Consider the following 19,672-nt stretch of genomic DNA (forward strand, 5'->3'; position numbering starts at 1 on the left):
TCCTACGACGTTAAAACTCTCTTCTTCTCGGGTGTGTGGGTGTGTGGGTGTGTGTGCGCGCTAATAAAAAAAGAGGAAAATGGTATAACCTTTCTATCACCCAAGTGTGGTAGATTGGTTATGCCATTTCCCTCTTGAATAGCACGTCTTGAGTTCAACTTCTTGTCGCCCAGATCTTTAAGGTCTCTTGGATAGTTTCCTACGACGTTAAAACTCTCTTCTTCTCCAGAAGGGGGGGGGGGGGGGGGGGGTGCTAATAAAAAAAGGAGGAAAATGGTATAACCTTTCTATCACCCAAGTGTGGTAGATTGATAGAGAGAGAGAGAGAGAGAGAGAGAGAGAGAGAGAGAGAGAGGGAGAGAGAGAGTTCATGTGTTATCTATTTCTATGCTTGGTTTGTGTTCCTCCGTTGTTTGAGAGTGAGAGAGAGAGAGAGAGAGACCCACTTCTTTTGCGGCGACTGTGAACTCCAAAAGCTATGCTTTGCCTCAATTGTTCTTTAAAATCACCCTTCAAATAAGGTGTAATTAAAATCACAATTTTAAGTCCCTCTTCTCTTTCCTGGCCATAATCTTAAGTCCCCCCTTTCTTTCCTAGCTGCCACCTTTAACACAGACCTTTGGCTACTGCTAAGATGCTTCTAGCATCTTCAGGACGGTTGTTTGGACAAACAATTTGACTTGTAGAGTCTACAAACATGTGAGTCCTTCAGAGATGATTCAATATATCGACAGTCTTGCATGGCCCCCATGGGAGTAGAGGTATGGAAAGAGCTTTTTGAGGAAGCTGATTTTTACTTGCACTAGCAAAAATAAAATAAAATAACTTTTTAGAAAGCTCCCTCAAAGCTTCCTTGTGGAGAGCGCTTCAGGAGGAAGCTTTCTCCCTTCTCTCTCTCTCTCTCTCTCTCTCTCTCTCTCTCTCTCACACACACACACACACACACACACTCACACACACACAGATATATAACCCTTAAAGGGGGTTATAGCTGAACGGCGCGTAGAGGCACTATAACTTCTTGTTGAATGTGCTCTGCGCGTTGTCCGGCCACAATTCCATTTAAGGGGTTTATATATATATATATTAGATATGTGGGTACCAAAAGAGAGTGGGAGAGGGAGAGAGGGAGAGAGAGAGAGAGAGAAGGGGGGGAATGGGGGGGGGGGGGGGGGGGGGGGTAGAGGGAGATAGTGAGAGAGAGCAAGAGGGAGTAGAGAGAGAGAGAGAGAGAGAGAGAGACAGAGTGTGTATATATATACAGGGTTGTAGCCGAACGGCGTGCACATGCACTAGATGTCCTTGTGGAATGTGCTCTGTGCGTCATTTGGCTACAACCCCCTTTAAGGGGTTTATATATATATATATATAAAGAACCTTTATATACATATAGATAGATACATAGATATGTATATATATACACACATATATATTCTCTCTCTCTCTAGAGAGAGAGAGAATATATGTGTGTGTGTGTATATATAAGAGAGAGAGAGAGAATATATGTGTGTGTATATATTATACACACACATATATTCTCTCTCTCTCTTATATATATACACACATATATTCTCTCTCTCTCTAGAGAGAGAGAGAATATATGTGTGTGTATATATATACATATCTATGTATCTATCTATATGTATATAAAGGTTCTTTATATATATATATATATATATATGAACCCCTTAAAGGGGGTTGTAGCCGAATGACGCACAGAGCACAGAGAGAGAGAAGGTATATATATATATATTCTTTATATATGTATAAACCCCTTAAAGGGGGTTGTAGCTGAGCGGTGCGCAAGAAAGTAACCCCCTATATATATATATATATATATATATATATATATATATATATATATATATATACATGTGTGCGTGCGCTAGAGAGAGAGAGAGAGAGAGGGGGGAGATCTAGAGATGGCAAAGTAAAGTAAAAAATGGCATCTTTTTGTTTATTTTTTTAGATTGTTTACAAACTATTTTTCAGTTAACTTTGTGAAGAGCATTATCAAGCTACAAAAAAAAAGAGTAGCAACATTTCCCGATTTATTTCTTGGTTTGTTGATCGTAGACTATCTTCGATTAGACCTACATATTTTTACGTCAATGTGAAAAATTTGAGGGTCTGTAGATTGTAGCGTCAACTTAAAAAGGGCATCTTATTTGTTTCTTTGGTGTACTGTGCGTAACATGTTTTCAAGTTAAGTTTGTGAAAAGCGCTATCAAACCACAGAGGAAAGTGACACCATTTTTTGACCTATTTCCTGGTTTGTTGAGCATAGGTCGCCTTCGATTAGATCTATGTGTTTTTAAATTGTGAGAAATTATTTATCATATACCAAGTAGAAAAGATGTCTCTCTCTCTCTCTCTCTCTCTCTCTCTCTCTCTCTCTCTCTCTCTCTCTCTCGTCCTCTAATATTCGTTTGATTACAATCAATATTGCATGTGTGACACAACACTTGTATCATTGCAATGAAGTATTGATAAAGATGTGATTTTAATTCTCTCCCTGTCTCTTTCTCTCTCTCTAATTTTTGGGATATAAATCTACATTGTCGTGATAAGCCGCCACTCTCTCTCTCTCTCTCTCTCTCTCTCTCTCTCTCTCTCCCCTTCAAAACATCGCTTCCTCATTCTATGTTCTCTGGACACGCACGATTTAAAAGACGATGCACATACACTCTTTCTTGTTGTGCTTGATGGCTCTCTTTCTCTATATATATATATTTATTTATTTATTTATTTATTTATGTGTGTGTGTAGATATGAGCAGCAAGATGTCTCTGTAGACCTGTTTTTTCGTTGTGTATGGTTTCTCTCTCTCATACATTTTCGAAGTGCAAGTATCAAAGAAATTTATATTCTAGTGTGAGCACATGACGAGATACATATATCATTTTTTGGGGATATGAGTATCAAGGTATATTATGTAATAATATAAAGTGTCTTGTAAAATTTCAGGTGAAAAGTATATTGCACAAGCATTGTGTCCATATTAAGTGGTAAATGAACAGTCTCTTGTTTTTTCCTTTTTGAAAAACTAACCATGGTAACGTGCACTCAAAAAAATAAAATAAAAAAATCAACATTTCAAGCATCATTACGCTTAAAGAATATCTCTAGTTACACAATTTCAGCATTTCAAACAACATTCCGTTTATCTAATAGCATGTGTGCATTTGAAATCGACCAAAAAGAAATTCGCTCGATCACAACAACATACCGAAGCACTCGCGTCAATGAATATTAACAATTGCATGATTTAAATATCTAAATTTTTTATGCTCATCATACACCTTGACTTTGAGCATTCTCAGGAACCATTACAGCTACTATGCATCGACTTTTAATCATGCAGGTAAAACTTAAGTTAAAGAATGCACAACAAAAAATGGCTTCGCACCGTGGTGATGTGCAAAGCATGGAAATCAACGGTATGGGTTTGTGAATTTTAGTAATGCTTTGATGGTACAATTGCACAATCTCAAATCAATAATTTTGCAAAACCTAAAAAAATCATAGCTCCCGACGCAAACCAACTATGAAAAGTGCATCTTTACAACGTGATTACATAAATGTTGGTGTTACTGAATCGTCTGCAAGTGCACCCACAAACTCACGGAAAACACCACCAAATAGTGAGGCTAATCTTGTCGATCAATCTTCTCCATTGAAAAGTAGAGGATAGCCTTTAAGTAAGTTTTTGCCTTTTTGGTTTTGCTAGCTTTGCTTCCTCATAATCTTCCAATGAGCGCATACACTTAATAATATACTTGCTTTTCCTTATAGCATTCCGTATAGGTCCGTCACATGCTAATCAAGCAAGTGTTGGAAGCATTCGCAATGCTAATGTGACTAACAGCGATGCTTGTAAGCAAGGTTTCGAGCAAACACATAAGCCTCTATTCGTCTACACAATTCTTTTTTTAAAAACTCACAATGATATATTGACACGATATTTTTTTTAATTGATATTTGATATGCTTCTGAAGTTGTTTCATCTAAACCTCACAATGCAAATATTGTCAATGTCGATGCTAATGATGATGGTGCTACCGATGGCCTTGAAAATGAAGTTGTGATACATCAAGATAGCATTCCATCACTGTTGGAATTAGGATTGCAGGAAAACACACACAGCTTGGAGAAGACGGAGGAATCTCAAGGCACAGAACAGAGAGTGTATTACTTAGTGTGCAATGAAAAGATAGATAGCCCTAGAGTGATGGGCGTATATACAATGCATGGGGGGGAAAAACTCCTAAAGAGGGAAAAATGCCCCGGCGGTCCTAGCGTGTTCACACACATCACCACCACATGTATATGGTAACAAATCCCCCCTAGAGTGATGCGGTGAACGAGAGCTGGCACATGAGTAAAGGGAATGAGTCCACAAATGGGAATAAATCCCAAAGCTTTGTGGAAATCTTCGATCTTCTCACACGAGACAATGCCTTTGTGCAAAGATATGCAAGGTTGTCCTGTGTTGGCACATAAGCCAAGCTGATCTCTCCTACTGAGAGCCTCTCCCTGACATAGTGGTAATTCACCTCAATGTGCTTTGTGCGAGCATGAGAAATTGGGTTCCTCGCAACTACCAATGCGCTCTGATTGTCAGTGTAGACCGTAGCTATGAAGACTGCCCTGTACTCACCCTCACAACTAGAAGTGGTCACAGTAGGTTGCTTCTTGCTCAACCATGATATACATGAACTGCCAAGCATGAAACAAAAACCACTCGTGGACACTCGCGTGTCAAAACAACCAGCCCATCTGAGTCCAAAAAAGCATGTAAGTCTGGTGGCAATGATCCCCCCTTGGGATAAAACAAGCCAGATGTAAAGTGCCACTAAGGTAGCAAAAAATCCTCTTGACAGCTTGCCAATGCTTAGACCCTGGGCTATGTATAAATCTGTTGACCTATGAAACTGCAAACTCACTGTAAACTGAATAACCAACCTCATGTTGCATACATAAATGAGCCATCCAACAGCAGTTTGGTAAAGAGTGACATCTACAGGATCACCAGCATCATGAAGACTCAATTTCAAACATGTTTCCATGGGAGTGGCAATAGGTTTGCAATCCTCAAGTCCAAACTTACATAGCAATGTCTCTATGTAACTATTATGACACCAGGCAATACCACCATCACACTGCTTAAACTGTATACCGAAGTAATGATGCAACAGCCCCAAATCTTTCATCTTGAAAGTAGCATTCAAATGAGCCTTAAATTCAGCAATATGTCTCTCATTTGGTCCAGTGATCAGCAAATCATCTACATAAAGAACCACAATGAGAAGTACATCACCCTCATGCTTTACATATAATGTTCTTTATATTGGATTGTTACGAAAGCCTTGTTTGACCAAATGAGTGTTAGCTTTCTCATACCAAGCAAGAGGAGAGTGCTTCAACCCATACAAAGACTTCTTACATCTGCACACTTTGTCCTCTTGTCCTTTCTTGACAGAATCGCGAGGCTGCGTTACATAAACTTCCTCAAATATGTCACCATTCAAGAAAGCAGTAACAATGTTTGATTGATGTACAGTAGTCATACGACAAGTAGGAGCAAAAGTCTCTTCATAATTTATGCCTTTTTCTGTGCATAACCCTTTGCCACAAGTCGAGCCTTAAGGCGATCGATCTCACCATCCGGCTTGCATTTCAAATTGTAAACCACTTCGTACCAATGGCCTTTTTTCCAGGAGGCAAATCACATAAAGTCCATGTGTCATTTTCTATAAGTGCATCATATTTTGATTGCATGGCACCCATCCAATTTTCTGAATTCTATGCTTCATCAAAAGAGAGAGGTTCCTCAACATCATGTAAGCTAGCAACAGCTAAAGCATAACAATCTGATGCATAAGATGCATGGCGAGAGCCTGAACGAGTACGACTAGACAAAGGTGCATCCAATTTACTCTCATGCAATGTATGCACCATCCATTTTGGCATACCTCTAACTTGCTCATTTTCAGCCCTTTCCTCATCAAGTATATCATGTACATTGGCATCAGTAATAGGCTGATCTGTAACATTTTTGGAAACCCCCATAGGCTATACATTTGCCTCATTTGAATTTACATTCAAACTTCCACCACTCAAAAGTACATCATGTACACTTGCATCAGTAATAGGCTAATCTGTAACATTTTCGGAAACGCCCATAGGTTGTACATTTGCCTCATTGGAATTTACATTCAAACTTCCACCACTGAAAAGAGGCAACAAAGTGTCATAAAGGTCCTGTGAGCTTACATTACTGTCTCTAGTACATGACAACAAGGGCCGAACAGAATCTTCCACAAACACTACATACCGTGAAACCAGGATACGCTTTGTTTGTGGATGATACAACCTATAACCTTTTCTTTCAGCACTATAACCAACAAAAATAAATTTGACAGCCTTATCATCCGATTTTCTATGTTGTGTTTGTGGCACCAAAGCATATGCCAAACAGCTAAAAACACGCATGTGCTCAATAGAAGGCTTTCTATTATGCATGCTTCATATGGAGTAATAGACTGCAAAGCTTTTGTAGGACATCTGTTAAGTACATAACTGGCACACATGATGGCCTCAAGCCAAAAAGAATGCGGCAAAGTTTGACTTTTGACCATACATCGTGCCATTTCCGTAAGTGACCTGTTTTCCCTCTTAGCAACACCATTTTGTTGAGGCATATAAGGCACTGTAGATTGGTGTTTTATCCCACGACTAGCCAGAAATGCATTACATTCATGAGACATATACTCCCCCCTCGATCGGAACGGAGGGTGCCCATAGTACATTTCGAGACATTTTCAGCCATAGCCAAAAATTGTTTGAAGCACATAAAAACTTCGGACTTCGCTTTAAGCGGAAATACCCATGCATGCTTGGAGTAATCATCAGCGAAAGTCACGAAGTAAAGGTAATTGCCCAAGGACGGAGTTTGCATGGGTCCACAAACATCACTATGCACAAGCTGCAACCTGCATGTGGCCCTAACTGAACCATCCTTTGGAAACTTCAAACGCTGCATCTTACCCAAAATACAGCCTTCGCAAACATGTTTTCCAGGTGCTTCAAGAGGCGGCAAAGAAGCAATCATATCAGATTTCTGCAAACGCAGCAAACTGGCAAAACTCAGATGACCAAAACGTCCATGCCAAAGTTTTGCATCTGAAATAGCCCTTTAATCTGCAACTGCATTTGCAAAAGTTTTTCCATACTTGTCATACAAAGTGAGCTTATACAGCCCACAACACAAAAGACCAGATGCAATAATTTCATCACCAAAACTGAGATCACGAACTGTACATCTATCATCCACAAGTTTGACTACAAGTCCAAGTCTAGCAAGTGCAAATACAGACAAAAGATTCTTCTTGATCCTAGGTACATAAAGTGCATCAACAAGTGTGAAAGAACTACCATTTGCAGCAATCTTTCCAACTCCTTGAATTGGATAAGAGGCATTCTTGGCACAAGTGATTGAATTCCCATGAGGGACAGACTCGAGAGAGGTGAGCAATTCATGATGTGAGGTAATGTGCTTTGTAGCACCACTGTCAAAATACCACACATGTGAATCTGTAGCAACTGACATGCATGCATCATGGACGACAGGATTGTAAGTGCACTCTGCACTAAAAGCCCATTCTGCATCAACATCAGCATCACAGTCTCCTTTCACAGAAGACTCAACAATGGTTGCATTTGTAGTGGAACCAGCATTTGCAATGGAACCACCATCTTCTTCTTAGCCTCTTTGGCCTTCAACTTAGAACACTGCTTGATCAAGTGATCATTAGCTTTACAATAATGGCAACACATCTTCTTTTTGCCCTTATCACCAAAATTTCCAGATGAATTGCTGCTAATAGAAGCATTAGGAACAGGTGATTTTCCACTCATAGAAGAACCATAAGAAGTGGCTACATGTTGTTACCACCCTTTCTTTGAGAAGCAATAAAAGCCTGTTCAACTGCACGTTGTCTAGTCCTGTTCTTTTTGGAAAGTGACTCTTGCAACAGCAATGTGCACAATGCATCAAACTTGAGAACTTCAGATTTCCTTGGGTCATAAGTCTCCAAGTACTAGCAAAAGTCTGGTAAGAATCTGGTAAGGCATCAAGAACAGTCTGCACAAGGGAACTGTCTGAAATAACTTTCACCTACAGAAATAATTTGTTCATTGATATCCTTGATACCAGTAAGGAAAGTTTCCATATCATCTTCCTCATGCATAATCTTTGACTCCAGCTCTTTACGCAGCAATGCAATTTTTGCCTCATTGCGGCTTGTATAAAGACCAGTCAGAATATCCCAAGCCTGTTTTGCAGATTTCCCTGAACGAATGTGAGGAGTAATGGTGCGCTTCACAGACAAGGAAATCAATGCATGAGCCTGCGCATCCTTTACATCCCAACGATCTTGTTCTGCCGTAGGCAAAACAACTCTAATAGCAGCAATCCTTGCAGCAAGACCTGCCACATCCTTAACATCGCCTACATCTTCAAAACCAAGATGTACATCAATGCCGTACACAATGTTCTAGACGCCCTTTGACACAAGAACATGTTGCATCATGTAAGCCCACATAGGGTAATTGTCCCCATCCAATCTATCCTCAGAAACAAACATCTTGAACACATCTGTGTTGTTGTTAGCCATGGAAAATGCCAGCACTTGATGTGAAAACTACCCGAAATGAGGAGAAACTGAGTGAGACCATCACGTGCTATATAGCACAACCCGCAATAGACTGTATGGGACTTGTTATGTTGTATTTGGTATTGACAAAAATTCTGCACAAAATGACAAAATTGTCTGTGCAGACCTGGCTGTAGTGGAAACGGAGGCCGAAATGAGCCCGAATCAAAAACCCAAATTTTTATCGACCTGTAAACGCTCACCAAAGCTCACTAAAATCGGAGAAAATGAGCAGGCATATGTTGGAGTTGTTGGAAACTAAGCCCGGGAGGACACAACCTGCTCTGATACTAATTGTTGGAATTAGGGTTGTAGGAAAACACACAGCTTGGAGAAGACGAAGGAAGCTCAAGGCACACAATAGAGAGTGTATTACTTAGTGTGCAATGAAAAGATAGATAGCTCTAGAGTGATGGGCCACGGGGGAAAAAACCTCCTAAAGAAGGAAAAAATGCCCCGGCGGTCCTAGCGTGCTCACACACATCACTAGTACATGTACATAGTAACAATCACTTCACATTACTGATCTTTTCGATATCACTATGGCACGCAAAAAATATATGATTCCAAGTACGTGAAGTGCTTCAAAGCAGATCTTGTGGACTCACACAACTCCGACACCAGTATAGTCATCGTGGGTGGTGCTTTAATAAATCAATTTGCACATGTATTAACCATTGGTGCTTTTGTGCACATAGAGGATGCTTCTATCAAAACAAAAAAAAACAAAAATGACGGCGGTACATCACCTTTGTCTTTGTATCTAGATACTGCATCGATTGTGAGACGTGCGGCCTCATTCCCTATCTGCTTGAGTTTCTATCCAGATATAAAAATAAGAGCTTTTTTAGATGAATCAATTACTACAAGCTTGAATGGTGGAAAAAACTTTTATGGAATGCTCGCATATGTTGTCATAAAAAGAAAAAAACTTGGAGATTGATACTTCTTTTACACGAGGGGAGCTTGTTGTTTCAGAAGGCCCTGCTCCTACTGATTGAGCTACTGTAAGCTTCTCTCATACTGAATTTTACATCTGTGTTCGTTTACTTGTTGATGCTTACTTGATATATTTGCAGCTGTCTTTTGTGTGACTGATCGAAAAGAGACTACAAGAAAATCAAAAGAGATATCGATAATGGCCACATCGTCATGCACGTAGACAAAAGTGTCGGGGCTTTCTTAGGGCACGAGAATACACTATCAAAATTGGATTTTACTACTTTGGTGCCAGTTCAAAGCAATCACTATATCGCGAACTAATGCAAGATTACCATAAGCAAGTCGAAAGTCTTGGATATGGAAAAGAGGTTGATTAATTAAAATTCTCTTGACAATTTTGTCTTGCTTCTAGTAAAATATTCGATTTGATTGATTACTTGTAGGTGTTTGGTGAGCTGCATTTTTCAAACATAAACAGTGTGTTGGTCGAGCTAGTGTGTACTACTTGCAACTCTGACAAAAGTCCACAAAATTGTTGACGATTCCGTCTATGTAATATGTCAAAAAGACATTAACCTTTTTGAAATTTCAATTCTTCAAGTAAAAAATCAAGGTTTCAGAACACACTGTGATATCTGCACAACTTCTTGGTGGCATAATAGACGATGTGTTACACTTGGGCAAGTCATTTTATGCTATAATTTTATGCTATCTACTCTAAAAGTGCAATTGCTACAAGAGAGATGCTCGCTTCCACAACAGCTCTGGCACATTCAAGATCAACATAGGGAGGAATGTAACAAAGTTTATAGAATACTGGAGTGCAGTGTTAGAGCTGTTGTCAGTAGGTGGTATGTCTCCATCTCATTGTGTATAAACAATTGAACTAGGGATTCTCTATTACCAGGTTTGCTTGTTGGTTTTTGTCATAAAATCTAATATCTAACCAACCCAAATGATTTTCTCATATTAAATTGATCACTTAATGTGGGAGAATAAATGGGAACAAGTGTTAAGATATAGATATGTGCTTATAGATCTATCTCAACACGGGGCCAATAGTAAAGGGGCCCAAATGGGAGATGGTCTATCAAGAGCAAGGCTAACCAATGGAGCATAAGACCTTAGGGTTAGCTTCATTGAAGAACTCCAATAATGTGTGTAAAAGTCCTTTGACCTTAGGTAAGCTAGGGCTGAGCTTGAGGTGGGAACCCGGCCCAAGCTCGAGGTGCTTGTCGTGCTTGAGGTGCTTGTCCTGCTTGAGGTGCTTGATTAAGATGCTTGAGGTGCTTGACTGGCTCCATGCTTGAGGTGCTTGACTTGGTGCATGATTAAGGTGCTTGAGGTGCCTTGAGAAGCTTGCCTGAGATGCTTGTGGGAACAACCCCTACTTCAAGTGCTTAGTCATGCTTGATGACTAAGGGGCTTGCTCATCCAAAGTCAAAAATATCCCTACAAGGAGGGGGGCGAGCCTACAAGGGGGGGGGGGGGGGGGGATGAGAGAGAACACACACACACACACACACACACACACACACACAAGGGAAGCCCCAGCTTGAAGAGGGAGCAAGGACACTTGTCAAGTTCCAAAGGGGAAAGGGGGACACTTGTCCCAAGGCTACCCATGTTGCTTGTAATGGCTCCTGCTCGTGAGTGGCTAGGCCTGGAGGGGTCGAATGAGCTTCAAGCATGAGCTACAAGGGGGGGTCGACCCAAGCAAGCTAGGGGGGTGCTTAGGGGGTATACTCACCCACACACACTCACAAACACTCTCATTGTGTACTATGCAAAGTGCAAGAGCTCCCTCTCCTTCTCCAAGCAAGTAGAGGTTGAGAGCCTACACCAACACTCTTGGCTATGGAGTGCAAATCCATCCAAGAGCCATGCTTCAATGCTTGAGCTTGCCATCTATTTCTTCTTCATTACTATGCTATTATGTATGCTAGCACAAGAGTTATGATAAGTGAGGAACTAGTTCTTTCTCGTATGAAATGTTTCTTCTTCCTCTTCCCTACCCTCATTCCCTGCTAGCTCTCTCCACCTTCGAAGGTGTTTGAGGTCTTGGGACTGAGGCTTGGTATAGTTAAAGCTTTCTTCAAGTTTAGGTTATGCTATGATGGTGATGCATGAAGCTTTCCATCTTCATTGCTTCACCTAGGTCACAAGGAACACCAAGAATGTATTGTAACAAGTCTCTCTTTATGGGAGAAATCATAATACAAATGCCTATTGGAGGGGGGATCGGCTCCACATAAATCCGGTCCTCAACTGTTGTCATGTTCTCTAAATTCTCTCTCTTGCAAAAGTATTGTCTATGCCAAGTTAACTAATTGCTATGATTATGTTGCTATCTTCAATTATGTCTACCCGCTATGCTCACAAAATCATTTCTTGAAAGTATTCTCATTAAATTCCGCTACTCTCAAATTGAATAGGCAAATCCCATTACATTGGTATCAGAGCATTTGGTTTCTCTTTTCTTGATTAAGAAGAGAGGTCGTTAAGTAGCCTATAAATGGTTGATGTTGTTAATTATAATAGAGTAAGTGGAACTGGGATCTAATATCGGTTTTGTTAAGCCCACTATGTGGGGGATGGTGCACACCTCGGGAGCTTTGGACTTAATAATGGAGTCATTTTAGACTTGCCTACGGATTTACCATTATTGAGCCATAAGAAGTCCGAAAGGAGCTAGCCCTTGACAGCTCTGCTATGTTAGACCTACTCCTCTACTCTCTATAATTAACCACTTTGAGCCGTGGGTGTAGATACTTAAGAGCCGATTTTCAAAGGCTAAGAGGAGTGGCAACTAAGGTTTTGTATTGCCAAAGCATACACTAAGTATAAACATAAATTTTGTTAACATGGCTGACAATAATCAAGAGAGTAGAATGAACATTGATAGCTTTGATTTTGCACGTGAAGGTGCTAATGATGATGCTCCCATGTTTGTGAATTATCTCGTCACTAGGTTGCAACAAGCTATGGGCAACCCTGTTTTGCAAGCCGAAGTTACTCAACAACTTCGTGCTTATGGAATTTCCCTTCCTCTCTCAGAGGAGAGAGAGCTTAGGAGGCCTCTTGAAGAGACCCCCAAAAGAAGACTCTCTCCCATTCGAGAGGAGGAATCCAAAGAGAAAGAAAGCAATGACAGTCTAAGTTCTTCTGAAGATGTGGCTCCACGAAGACGGTGGTCTAGACGATCGCCTACTCCTCCCAAGAGGAAAAGAGCAACCCATAGTCCTTCTCCTCATCACTCTGGAAGGCAAGAGAGGAAACAAAGGAAGAAAAGGGCTAGGAAGAGGTCACCCTCTTCTCCTTCTTCTTCACCTTCCTCCTCTTCCGATGAAAGTTATGGCTATTCTCCTAGAGAATACAAGAGGGGAGGACATCGCAAATCATTTCCTGCATGGCGAAGGTCACAAAAGCTAAAGAAGTTCAAGGAGGGAGGAAAGAGTATCTCTTTTCTCACCTATGATGGCACCTTTGGTACTACCGACAAAGTTTTGGCCTTCATCCAGCAATTTGATGCGGCCTTTGGGGACGAGGGCTTCACAGAGTCCTCCAAGCTACGCCATGTAGCTATGCACTTCCAAAAATCAGCTCGTCAATGCTGGGCTAGCCTTCGTGGCAATGGAGAAGCCCCAAAGACATGGAAAACTCTACGAGTTTCCATCATGAAGCAATTTCTTCCAAGCGATACTAAAGATAAAGTTCTTACCGAATGGCGCGGCTTGAAGCTTCTCTCTCATGAGTCTATCAACAAGTATGTAGACAAGTTTTGGGATTTACATCTCAAAGCTACTGTCTTTCAAAAGATAGACTTTGTCGAGCAAAGACAACAATTCTGTGCGGGATTACCTGGTCAACGAGTTTCTAAAAGCTAATAATGTTTCATCAAATGAAAATGATAGGAATCAAGAAGAGTTAGACTTGTCTACTTTTCTAAAAGGATTCCAAGATGTGTTCATCGATGATATCCCTATGGGCCTACCTCCAAAACGAGGGGATGATGACCATCGTATTGAGCTCCTTCCAGGAAGCTCACCGCCTAACAAACCTCCTTATCGAGTCTCACAAGCTCAACAAGAAGAGATTATGAGGCAAGTACAGGAATTGGTAGACAAAGGGATGGTGAGGCCTAGTTCCTCTCCCTTTTGTTCTCCAATCTTTTTAGTGCAAAAGAAAGATGGTACATACCGTATGTGTGTGGACTATCGAGCACTAAACCATATCACTATCAAAAACAGATTTCCTGTGCCTCGGGTAGAAGATCTGTTTGATAAGCTACAAGGCTCTACCTACTTCAGTAGGATTGACCTTAAGAGTGGCTATCATCAAATAAGGATAGTGGATGAAGATATCCTAAAGACCACGTTTCGCACAACATTTGGTCTTTATGAATATCTAGTCATGCCTTTTGGCTTGACTAATGCACCAGCTACTTTCAATCGTCTCATGGAGAAAATTTTTAGACCATATCGTAAATTCACTGGAGTGTTCTTTGATGATATCATCATCTACTCCAAATCTTTGGAGGAACATAAGCAACATCTCCAAGTGATTTTTCAAGCCTTGAGGGAGAACAAACTTTTTCTCAACCAAAAGAAAAGTGAATTCTTCCTTCAAGAGATTCAATATCTAGGTCATATTATCTCTCACGATGGTATTCGTATGGATCCATCAAAGTTAGAGGTAATAAAATCATGGCCTAACCCAAGGAATCTACATGAGCTAAGAAGCTTTATTGGTATGTGTGCATACTATAGACGCTTCATAGCAAAATTCTCTCAAGTAGCAGGACCACTACACGACTTAACAAAGAAGAACGTTAAGTTTGTATGGACTGCTAAGGAGCAAAATGCTTTTGAAAAACTCAAAGAGAAGCTTACTTCCCAACCAGTCCTCGTGCTTCTGGATCTCTCAAAACCATTTGAGGTCCAATGTGATGCTTGTGGTGATTGCCTTGGAGCGGTTTTGCTTCAAGAAGGGCATGCCATAGCATATGAGAGCCGAAGGCTCAATAGTGATGAACGAGTCTTGGGCATTTATGAGAAAGAGCTTTTAGCTGTTCTACATGCCCTAGATACATGGAAGCACTACCTATTGGGGACTCCATTTATCCTACGAACCGACCACCAAAGTCTCAAGTATTTCATGACACAAACCAAACTTTCTGACAAACAAATGAGGTGGGCAAATTTTCTTTCGCAATTTAATTTCCATATTGCTCACATAGCTGGTAAGCACAATCAAGTTGCCGATGCACTTTCACAATGACCAAAAGTTAATGCGGTGTCTATAGCTACTCACAATGATCTATCCTCTATGATAGATGAGTATGCTACTGACCCTGACTTTAGAGACATAATGTCAGCCCTTGCTTTGGGGAAGAAAGAGGAACCATTCACCTTGCAAGATGGTTATCTTCTCCACGGCAATAGGCTATGTGTTACCCATTCCCTTCGTGAGAAGGTTATGTATGAATCCCATGCTCCTCCATATGCAGGGCATAGAGGTATTCAACCTACTCTCCGAGGAGTAGAGACGTATTTCTATTGGCCTACCATGAAAGTGGACATACAAGAGTATGTTTCAAAATGTGTAGTATGCCAAAAGACCAAGTATGATAGAGGGAAGAAGCCTGGATTACTCCAGCCATTGCCGATTCCAAATTCACCATGGGAGAGTATATCCATGGATTTCATCTTTGGATTACCCAAGTCTATCCATGGGAATACAGGAATATGGACAATAGTCGACAGGTTTAGCAAGCAAGCACATTTTATTCCTGTCAAAAAGACTATTAAGGCACATCAAATGGCAACTCTCTTCATATCTCATATTTTCAAGCACCATGGATTACCCACATCCATCGTGTCAGATAGAGATCCTAGAATGACCAGTAATTTCTGGAAAGGTCTCTTTGAAAATCTAGGAACAAGATTGAATTTCTCTTCGGCCTATCATCCACAAACGGATGGCCAAAGTGAGATAGCCAATCTTACGATACTCGATCTACTCAAGACTTATGTTACCGAAGTAGATCAACGCTCACAATGGGAAAAGTATTTACCTCTAGTAGAGTATGCCTACAATAATACTGTCCATACTTCTACGGGGAAATCACCTTTCGAGATCATAGAGGGAAGACCTAAAAGTCCCTTGCTACTCAAAGTACATGGGAAGATCTTCGCTGCCGATGAGTATAGCCGTGACCTACAAGAATCTTTTCAAAAGATTAGGGAGGCTATAGCCATCTCTCAACAAAGGCAAAAAGCTGCTGCTGATAAGCACAGAAGAGCCTTAATGTTCAAAGAAAATGATTGGGTCTTACTCAAGTTTCCTAAGGCTCTATTAAGGCAAACGACGGGCAAAAATCCTTCGGACCATCAAAAGTATTATGCTAAACTAGCAAAAAGATACTATGGTCCCTTCCAAATCTTGAAGCCCATCAATGAGACGGCTTATCAACTCAAGTTGCCCAACCATTGGCTTATACACAATGCCTTTCATGTAAGCCTACTTAAGCCCTACAAAGGAGAGCCACCAACTGAACCAATTATTGAAGACCCTCCCGAAGTTGAAGACCAAGAAGAGGTGCTACAACCCGAAGCTGTCCTTCGGCATGAAGACAAGGTACTACGACATGGTAAGATAATCCGACGATACTTATTAAGTTCAAAAATTATCCTTTTGAAGATGCTAAATGGATGCAAGGAGTACAACTTAAGGATAGTATGAACCTTGTCAATGCTTAAAATGCTACATTAGAATAAGCAAATGTACAAATTTCTTTTAAATGACTCATGTTTTTGTCTTATAAGACTAGTCCTCTTTTTAATTGTGCACAAATTTAACTAGTATGCCTGCTTAGAATCATGTTTGTGATGACGACGTCTCTCAAACACCAAGTAGAATTGTCACTCTACTTTGGGAGAATGAAATGGACTAAAGAGCAGACATGATTGCGGCAGCTATGTCTCCCAAGCACCAAATGGATTTGTCATCCATCTTGGAAAGATGTCGTAGGGTAAAAAAGGGATCCTCTACCCGCTAAGTACGATTGACTAATGACTAAGGCTTTATCTCTTCTACCTCATAGTCGATGACGACTATGATTTCAAGAGAGAGGTAATGTCATAAAATCTAATATCTAACCAACCCAAATGATTTTCTCATATTAAATTGATCACTTAATGTGGTCCTTTTGCAAGATATCTTCAAAACTATCTTTAGAACACGGTTCAGGTATTTTGAATTTTTGGTTATGCCTTTTGGTTTAGCCAATGATCCATGTACATTTATGACACTCATGGATAGTGTCTTACGTCCCTATCTTGGAAAATTTGTTGTGGTTTTCCTGATGACATTCTCATTTATAGTAAGACTGAAGATGAACACATAGAACACTTATGATTAGTGTTCGAACAGCTACGAGCTCACACGTTGTATGCTAAGCAAAGCAAGTGCGATTTCTTTAAAACAGAGATACATTACCTCGGTCATGTGATCTCTTATTTTGGCATCAAAATGGACACTAACAAGGTCACTGCCATTCTTTGATGGCCACATCCCAACACGGTTGAGGAGCTTCAAATATTTTTAGGCATGGTTGAATTTTATCGACAGTATATCTGTGATTATGCCAAAATCGATGTCTATGAGGGATCAACCTAAAGCAAAAGGTAAGGCCTTTTCTTGGGAAGAAGCCCAAAAACGCAGTTTTGAACAGCTCAAGGTAGCTATAGCCATTGCTCCCATCCTAGCAATTGCTGACCCACTTAAGCCGTTTGTGGTAGAGACTGATGCTAGTGATAAAGCAATTGGTGCGGTACTTTTCCAAGAGGGAAGACCTCTAGCTTTTGAAAGTAAAAAGTTAGATAGAGCTCAACATAATTATTAGGTCTATGAGAGAGAGCTCTATGCCATGATTCACGCTTTATGAAAGTGGCGACACTATTCATATGGTGCTGAGTTTGAAGTAGTTTTTGACCATGAGAGTATCAAATGGTTTACTACTCAAACGGACTTGAAGGCCCGTAAAGCTAGATGGACAAAAATCATTCAAGACTATGATTGTAAGCTACGATATCGCAAGGGGCGATATAATGTAGTAGCGGATGCACTAATTCGAATGCCTCATATTAACTCACTTGCTTTCACGGAAATAAAGAGTGGATTTTTGGAGTCATTACGTGGAAAGTGTGCAGAAGATCAATCACATGCTAAAGTGTGGAGTGCAGTTTTAAAAAGGGATCCCTCACACTCACATGTCTCTGTACAACCAGATCAACATGTCTCTACACGCGCAGATAAAAACTCCAATACACAGAGCTCCACCCCTACTCAGGAAGAGCTTGATGGCTACTTACTCCACAAGGGTAGAGTATATGTGCCAAAGGACTTAGACACTAAGCACCAAATCTTATTTGAGTGTCACGATAGTCCAAGTGTTGGTCATCCAAGTATTCGTAAGATGTATGCCTTAGTTCGATGGCAATTTTATTAGCCAGGCTTATATCATGATATTCATGAGTACATACTAAACTGCCAACATTGCCAAGTTAATAAGGCAAAGCGCCTCAAGGTAGGTTGCCTTTTACTTCCTTTAGAGATTCCATAAGGTAAGTGGGAGAGTATCTTTATGGATTTTGTAGTAGGACTACCTACTACAAACCGTGGCCATGATGCCATATGGGTAATTGTAGACCATCTCACAAAGATTGGTCGATTCATTACCACTAAGACTGCGGTTAAGACATCGAAACTAGCACGGTTATTTGTAGTGCATATATATAGACTCTACGGGCTTCCAACTAGTATCATAAGTGACACAGATCGAAAGTTCGATAATCAACTTCTAGAGAGCTGTGTTTCAAAAGTTGGAAACTAAACTTAATCTAAGTACGGCTGATCATCCAGAAACAGATGGTCAAATCAAAAGAGTTAATCAAGTGCTAGAGGATATGCTACAAGCATACGTTAGCAAGAATCAAACCAATTGGTAAGACTACTTACCTATATTGGAATTTGCTTATAATAGTTCAAAGCATGTGACTACAGAGTTTAGTCCATTTAGGCTTTTATATGGATTTCAACCTAGATCACCCATTACGGTGGGGTTGGCTAAGGAGAAGATACAACAAGTGAAGGGTTTTCTCAAAGACCATTTTGATATGCTTCGAGTTGCTTGACAGAATGTTAAGCAAGCTCAAGATTGATATAAGAAGTACGCATATGAGCATCGTCGTCTTGCTACTTTCAAAGAAGGAGACAAGGTTTTCCTCAAAGTTTCGGAGCATTCAGAAAGTCTGAAGACGGGAAAAGTTGCTAAACTTTCATCACGCTGTTGTGGACCGTTTACCATTCTCAAACGTATAGGTCAAGTGGCCTATAAGTTAGCTCTTCTAGAGCACTCACGAGTTCAACCTGTTTTTCATGTTAGACGTTTACGAAAACAGCTAGGACAAAATGATAATGTCATTGACACAGGTGTGTTAGTTGACCTTATCGAACCACCAAGCATTCCTCATGAGCCCGAAAATGTTTTGGATTCTCATGAGCTTTACACCAGACATCACGTCAGACGCCAGGTGTTGGTAAAATGGCTAGATAGACCTGAAGAAGGTTCTACATGGGAGAATGTCTCCGTACTTAAGAAACATTTTCCTATGTTCGTTTTCAAGGACGAAAACTATTTGCCAAGGGGGGGGGGGGGTAATGTAAGGACATGAATCCTATGTGCAAGGCCATCGGCACGACCGGATAGTGTGTACACTAGGGGGAGGCTATAAGATAGCACGGTTGGGTGGAGACTAGCACACGCATTACCACTACCCTTTCAAAGGAAGTACTACTAATGTACTGGCAAACTTAGATAATACATACAATATTCTACCTCGCTTTATAGATAATAAAAATTCTATCTTAGTAGGTCTCAAAAGAAAGTTGTAGTACAATCATTGCTATTTAAGTGGCCTTGTTCGACCATTGCTAACAATGACAACAAC

The sequence above is a fragment of the Adiantum capillus-veneris genome, chromosome 23 (assembly GCF_014529385.1).
Source record: "Adiantum capillus-veneris isolate H3 chromosome 23, ASM1452938v2, whole genome shotgun sequence".
Taxonomy (NCBI): Eukaryota; Viridiplantae; Streptophyta; class Polypodiopsida; order Polypodiales; family Pteridaceae; genus Adiantum; species Adiantum capillus-veneris.